Here is a 7,034-nt window from a genome sequence, read left to right on the forward strand (position 1 = left end):
ATGCACATGGCAGATCGTTCTTATGATTCTTAAGTTTAGATTGTGAGTTTGTGCTCAGTGGGGCTTTATCTGCGAAAATCCTGAGTGTCCTGGATTAAACTATGTCCCTCGGAGTGGGTGTTGGGCATCCTCAGATTGATACCAAACTGAGACTCATTTGTTGTTGTCAAGTTCTTCCTTTGGGATCCCAAATAGAGTGAGATCAGGCAAAATCTTCATGAAGGAAATCTCACGGTTTTAACTGTTAAGGAAGGGAAGAGTTTCTCCCACCATGAACCAAGGAGGAGACAGCTTTGTTATCTCTTCACTGGTCAGTGGATGTTTACGTACCCTGTCACTGAGGATGTGGCCAATCGAAAGGGCTGGCTCTCAGGGTTGGGTGGGGGAGCAGTTTTATCTCATCACCTTGCATGTCCCAACGCCTTATTTTCTGTGACCATTAAAATATGAGCCCCTTGATCAGTGATTACCAAGATAGGCATGTCCCACTTGTCCTCTCCCCCAGTTCATACAATGCAACCAAGTGAGATTCTATTCTCTTTATTTTTAGTGCTTGGGAGTCTCCTCACTTTCTTGAGAGCTCAGCTGTGCATTTTATTTTATTTTATTTTATTTTATTTTATTTTATTTTAATTCAATTAGCCAACATATATTACATCATTAGTTTCAGAGGTAGAGGTCAGTGATTCATCAGTTGCATATAACACCCAGTGCTCATCACATCACGTGTCCTCCTTAATGCCCATCACCCAGTTACCCCATCCCCCAAACCCACCATCCCTCCAGCAACCCTCAGTTTGTTTCCTATAATTAAGAGTCTTTCATGGTTTGTCTCCCTCTCTGATTTCTTCCCATTCAGTTTTCCCTCCCTTCCCCTATGATTGTCTGCGCTGTCTCTTATATTCCACATATGAATGAACTTTATTTTTATCCAGGCTTTTCAGGTGTTCTGTAGTGGGAGGAGCTATAGACTACCTACTAGATCTTGTTTCCATGAAGAGAAGTCAACTCCTTATTTCAATCATGTAGAAGCAAACTAAGTTACATACTTCAACCCAATAAATTGTAATGAAAGGAACAGACTAAAAAGAAAATATTTGCAACATTTGTCATCAATAAAAACTTACTATGTTTGTATATCCAGGGACATTTGGTTATTTTAGCCAGATCCCAGATGCCCCTAGGTAAAAACAGTGGCTTTATGCCACCCCTCCCCATCCCTGGTTACTCACCCCATCTCTGAAGCCTGGCAAATTCCTACATCCTAAGGATGGGTATCCACAGAGGTTACAGGATTGGCACTACTGTTTTCCTATCTTAAAGAAGACAGTTTCTCTGTTAACTCCCAAGAATATTCATACCTGACCATTGGCGGCAGCAGTGTGACTTTCTGATATGAGGTCCCAATGATGGTAGACTTTCTAATATGATGTCCCAATGATGGTAGACATGGACAAATGGGAGCCAGAGCAAGATAAACAGAGGAATTCAGAAAGCAGGCAGTGATGGCAGCTCACTAGCTGGGATTATCGGTACGTGGGTCCCCCAGAAGTAACGGGGACTGGATTCTTTGTAGTGAGCTGATTCCTGGCAATCAGCCTAGGGGTGACTGAACTCCCATCACTGATAGATTGGGTCCCTAAAGCTGAGATGACTTTATACTTTCAAGACATGGATGATCTGGGTGATGCTAAAGATGTAGAGTCCTTAAGAAAAAGAAAATCCCAAATAAAAGATGAATAAATAATAATGCATAAAAGGAACAATAAAATATATATCAATCATAAAACTCAATTTTGCTACAAAATTAAAAAATAAAGTAACCACGAGATATCATCTTAAATGTTAAATATTGGCACTCTCATCATACTTATTAATATCATACTTAAATGTTTCTTGGGGTTCTGTTAAGTTTATTTATTTGTTTAGTAATCTCTACATCCAACATGGGGCTCGAACTCATGACCTTGAGATCAAGAGCCGCATGCTCTTTTGACTGAGCCGCCAAGCACCCCTTAAATGTTTTTTGTTTTCTTTTTTTTTAGAGAGGAAGGAGGGGGAGGGGCAGGGGGAGAATGAGAATCTTAAGCAGGCTCTATGCCCAGCACAGAGCCGGACATGAGGCTGATCTCACAACCCTGAGATCATGACCTGAGCTGAAATCAAGATTCGGAAGCTTAACCTACTGAATCACCCAGGCACGCCACCCCTTAAATGTTTTAGAATAATACTTTCCCACTAATCTAAACCATTAATTTAGAAGGTCCAATTGGAGTTGAAATTGACATTAAAATAGGCTTCATATACATAAAAAGGAGCAGTTTCCTCTGACCTTTAATTTAGAACAATAAACCTAAAAAGAAAAAAAAAGAAAGAAAATTTTCACAATATTTTATAAATTGATTAGATTTGCAAGGTATTTTGAAACAAATTTTAATTCAAATGTTAAAAGCTACCGATGACTGGAAATAACATAAAAACAGAAAATCCCTATTTTATTTTATTTTTAAAGATTTTATTTATTTATTTGACAGACACAGTGAGAAAGAGAACACAAACAGGCGGAGTGGGAGAGGGAGAAGCAGGCTTCCCGCTGAGCAGGGAGCCGGATGTGGGGCTCGATCCAGGACCCTGGGATCATGACCTGAGCCGAGGGCAGATGCTTAACGACTGAGCCACCCAGGCGCCACAGAAAATCCAATTTTAAAATACATATTTTATGTTGGAATAGAAGAAATACGCATCCCAAATCATTCCTGGAGTTTGCAAAGTGGAAAAATAAAGTAAAATGTGATCTAGAAGCAAAAGCAAAAACATGTTTGCAGTTCTTGGGCAATGATTAGCAAATGAGTCAAGAAAGTACTCCTTAACATAATCTCCGTCCTTTTTCTAATGTCCTACTGCCTTTAATCTTGTTTAAGAGATGAGATTCTCTGGGCACAAAGTGATGATACAAAGTATTTCTCCTGCTGGCAGCTGGGATCACAAGTCTGAAATTCACAAGGCGAGTTCGGGAGTCTTCAGTTCTAAGATGATTGGACAGGATGAGAGCGGGTAGGGGAAGAGTGAGGAGGCGGGGGAGGGGGGAGCAGCAATGGAGGGAGGGTTGTCCAGTCAGACAGGAAGAAGGAAAACTGAGATTGCTTAGTGTGCTGGAAGCCTGGCGAAGGGAGCTGGTCCAGGAAGAGACAGAAATCAGCTCCAGCGCTGCCAAAAAGTCGGCTAAATGAGATTCGCCTGCTGGGTTTGACCTGTGTAACTGGGAGCAGCTACTAGGAGTGGAGGGGTAAGAGTCTGAGAGGAGGTGAGAGAAGAAATGGGGGAGTGTAGAGAATTTTTTGAAGTTTTCCTGCAAAAGGTCGTGGTCATGGCTGGAATCCTAACATTTGCAGATGCAATGAACAGTACAAACAAGCCCACTTGACTAAATATTTAAAATATAAATGCAACTAACAAGCTGTTAAGGAAAAGATGCTCCATCCTCCTATCTTGAAAAAAAAAAACAAACGTATTTTTGATGCAAGATGTTACCATCAGAAGAAACAAAGTAAAGCGGATCAGGGAATCTCTCTGAAGATTTTCCTACAAGGATGTGAACCTACAATTTTCTCAGAATGTATCTCAAAAGTTATCATTACAATTATCTCCAAAGTTAAAAAGTGATGCTTTTGTTAACAACCTGGGAAGGCCAGCTTTGAATTTGATATTAGAACTCCTCCAACCTCTGCTTCAGATCTGGGAGAAAGGGCTATCTGTATAAATTGCAGGACCCATTGCAAATGAAAATACGGGATCCCGTGTTCAAAAATGACTAAGAATTTCAAGGTGTCGACAGCAGAGCATTAAATCAAGTGTGGAGACAGTCTGAGGGGGGCCCATGTGAATGGGGGTTGCCCAGCTCATTACAGCAGGGGTCCATGCTCATGTGGTTACACCTCCTCCTGGCACCATGGTCCCACACACATGTGGGAGAGAATGGGGGGATCTGAGGCGGTGGGCTTTTAAAATTTCCACCCCCTCTCCCCATACATCTAGTTCCCCCCTTACTGTGCTCTATCTGGCCCCCTTCATCCCCAGGGCACCTATCCCCTTATAACAAACTATATATTTTACTTTTATTAGTAAAATAATACTTTCACTAGAAAGTAAGCTCCCATAAGGACAGGAGTTTTTATCTGTTTGGTCCTGAAAACAGTGCCTAGCCCATATTTAGTGCTCAGTAATATTTGGTTTTGGGTGGACGGATAAAGTAGGACCTCACAAATCCGCCTTAGCGTGAGGGTTCCCTGGAAAACATCCCCAACTGCAGAATATCTCATCTCCTCTTGAGTGTGAGCCTTAAATTCCCCCAGGGGAATGCGGCTCCTTCCTCTCTCTGAGGTCCCCTTTAAAATGCAAACATTGCAAGGGCTGAACATTATTTAACATTAAGGTTATGACAGCATTTTCCTGCTTTTGGCCCCAGATGGTAAAAAGATGCATGAAGCGAGCAGTGGTGAAATGTCGCCTTGAAAGTAGAAAACTGAAAACAGCAAAAGTTAAAAGGGTGACAGAGAAGAATAGGCAACATTTGAAGGCTGATTTCACAAAAGAAGTCATCAGACCCCATGGTGGGGTTTGAACTCTTGATTCTCAGGTAGTTCTCACTCTGTTTAAGGGGAGAGTGATTGTCTCTAAGAGTGTCTGCTCCAGGACCCTGAGATTCATGGGCTGTCTGGAGGGACCAGGGTGCTTGCAGCACGAAGGATGAGGGCTGGGGGGTGGGTGGCGGTGGAAAGAAGACTACCATTAAGGGGAAAATGCCTGGGGCCAGAATGGAGGAACGAGGGCAAGAGGACTTCAGCTGCCTCCATTTTGACCTTGGACTTCCTAGTTGGGTTCTCCCTTCCAGCTGGTACCTCAGTTCAAATAGAAGACCCTGAGGGCAAAGCATCCCCTGATGGCAACTGAAACTATCCCTCAAGCAACAGGGACTGCCCAGAGCCAGCAACATTTCACCCACGATTGACTCCAAGATAATGATGGATTGACCTTCCCTGCCTACCTGCACGTACCCACCCACCTTTGCCCCAGATAAACCTGCAGGTATTTTCAGCACTTGGGAGACAGTCTTTGAGACACTAGTCTGCTGTCTTCCAGGTACTGGCTTCTCTGAAATAAATTTCTTTCTTGTTTTACCACCACTTGGTTCTCTGCCTTTGGATTTTGTCGGCAGCAAGTGGCCAAACCTGGTCTGTTTGGGAGCCCCAGAGACAGGTCTTCTTGCACCCCTGTGCCCCGGGCTAACATAGAAGAAAGGCCTCAAAGCAGGTCTCTTCACTTCCCCCAGGCTTTTGGGCACCAGGCCCAATCACCTGAGTCTAATTAGGAAGCACGGACTTTGGATCTCATTTCAGGTTTATGGATAAAATCAGTCTCCTCTTCATTCGTCTTTCTTCTGGTGTCTATGTTTATCAAGCTTCAGAAATCGGGGGAAAGTCACATGAAAATCTCCTTCCCAGATACCCACATCCTGTGGTCTCTCGGACCTTTATGATCTACCAGAGTAGGTTCTACCAACACTCTCATGGAACTGAACCCACCGTGTTTCTTCATTCTTTTGAATTCTACACCAAGATTATGTCTGACTTAGGGGTCTTCTCACTCTGCCTGCCTGGAGAAAATAAAAGAGTAAATAGTTGGAAAACAGAAAAGAGAAAATAATGTTAGGTTCATCTGATCCAACCCTACACTTGCCTGTGCTCCAAATACAAGTCAATCACGGACTTGACAGTCCTGATTCTGGAACTTGGCATTCCCTCAACTGTGAGGAAAGTCTCAGTCTTTCATCTCCCACTCTGGATTCATTCCTTTCTCTATGGATTAGGGACATGGCTGTATCTCAATCTTGATGCAAAGTGGAAAGAGAGGCCCACCGGGGAGTTATCATTTCTACCTTTTAGACTGAAACACAGTAAAACGAAAAGCAAAAATCATTGGTCATTGCCTGGAAATGATCACAAATCTTCCCCTTAGACATTTAAGGTTACATAATGAGACAATCATGCCATGCATGATAGGTCAGTCATAACACAGGCAAGAGAAGAGAAGAGAAGCAGACCCTACCCAGCAACTGCTGGGGAGACGTCCCAAAGTCAGTCTGAGTTGTAAATGATAGATGCAATACTTGCTAAAGGACCCATCTGCATTTTGACAGCATTGGGAAGAGAAATAATAAAATTCCAACATAGTGTAAATATCAGTAACTCTTGTAAAGGATGAAAGAAGGACAATAGTCTATCCCAGGCTGGGAGGATGGCGAATTTAGCCCAGGGTACTGAACAGTAGTACTTCACCTTTACAAATGAGATTGATTACTGTGCCATTTTCCTTCAAAGATTACCCTTCTTAAGATTGTTTATTTATTTATTTAAGACAGACAGAGAGAGAGAGAGAGAGAATGAGCAAGGGAGAGGGGAAGAAGCAGGCTCCCCGCTGAGCAGGGAGCCCGATGTGGGGCTCGATCCCAGGACCTTGGGATCGTGACCTGAGACGAAGGCAGATGCTTAACCGACTGAGCCACCCAGGGGCCTCCCAAAGATAACTTTTGTTGTTTGTTTGTTGTGGTGGTGGTAGTTCATAGGTAACCAGATCAAGGGGAGTCAGATGCAGAGCTGATGGGAGAGATCACATGAAATCCTGGACTCAGAGTCAAGGGGACCTGAGGAGTATTTCCCTCTGCAAGAAGATGTAGTCTGTTTTGTGCAGAGGGGAGTAAATGAATATGTGTGACCAAGAGAGTACACCGAGAGCTGGGAGTCCTCCCCCATCTGACTGTGTGAGCTGTAGGAAAGAGACTACATCTGAGCGGAAGCTTTACACCCAGTGTTTGCCTCACCTCCTTTATTTTCCTTCGGCCAGGATCATGTTCTGTCCCAGGGTGGGGGGGGAGGCACTCCTCCGGCTTTGGTCCTGGAATGAAGATACATGAAGCTGACCCACCAATGACATCGACCGTGAGCGAGAAATAAACCAGACTTGGGGATCGTTTCTGC

The sequence above is a fragment of the Leptonychotes weddellii genome, chromosome 7, assembly GCF_054177405.1.
Source record: "Leptonychotes weddellii isolate Sample4059 chromosome 7, ASM5417740v2, whole genome shotgun sequence".
NCBI classification, from domain to species: Eukaryota; Metazoa; Chordata; class Mammalia; order Carnivora; family Phocidae; genus Leptonychotes; species Leptonychotes weddellii.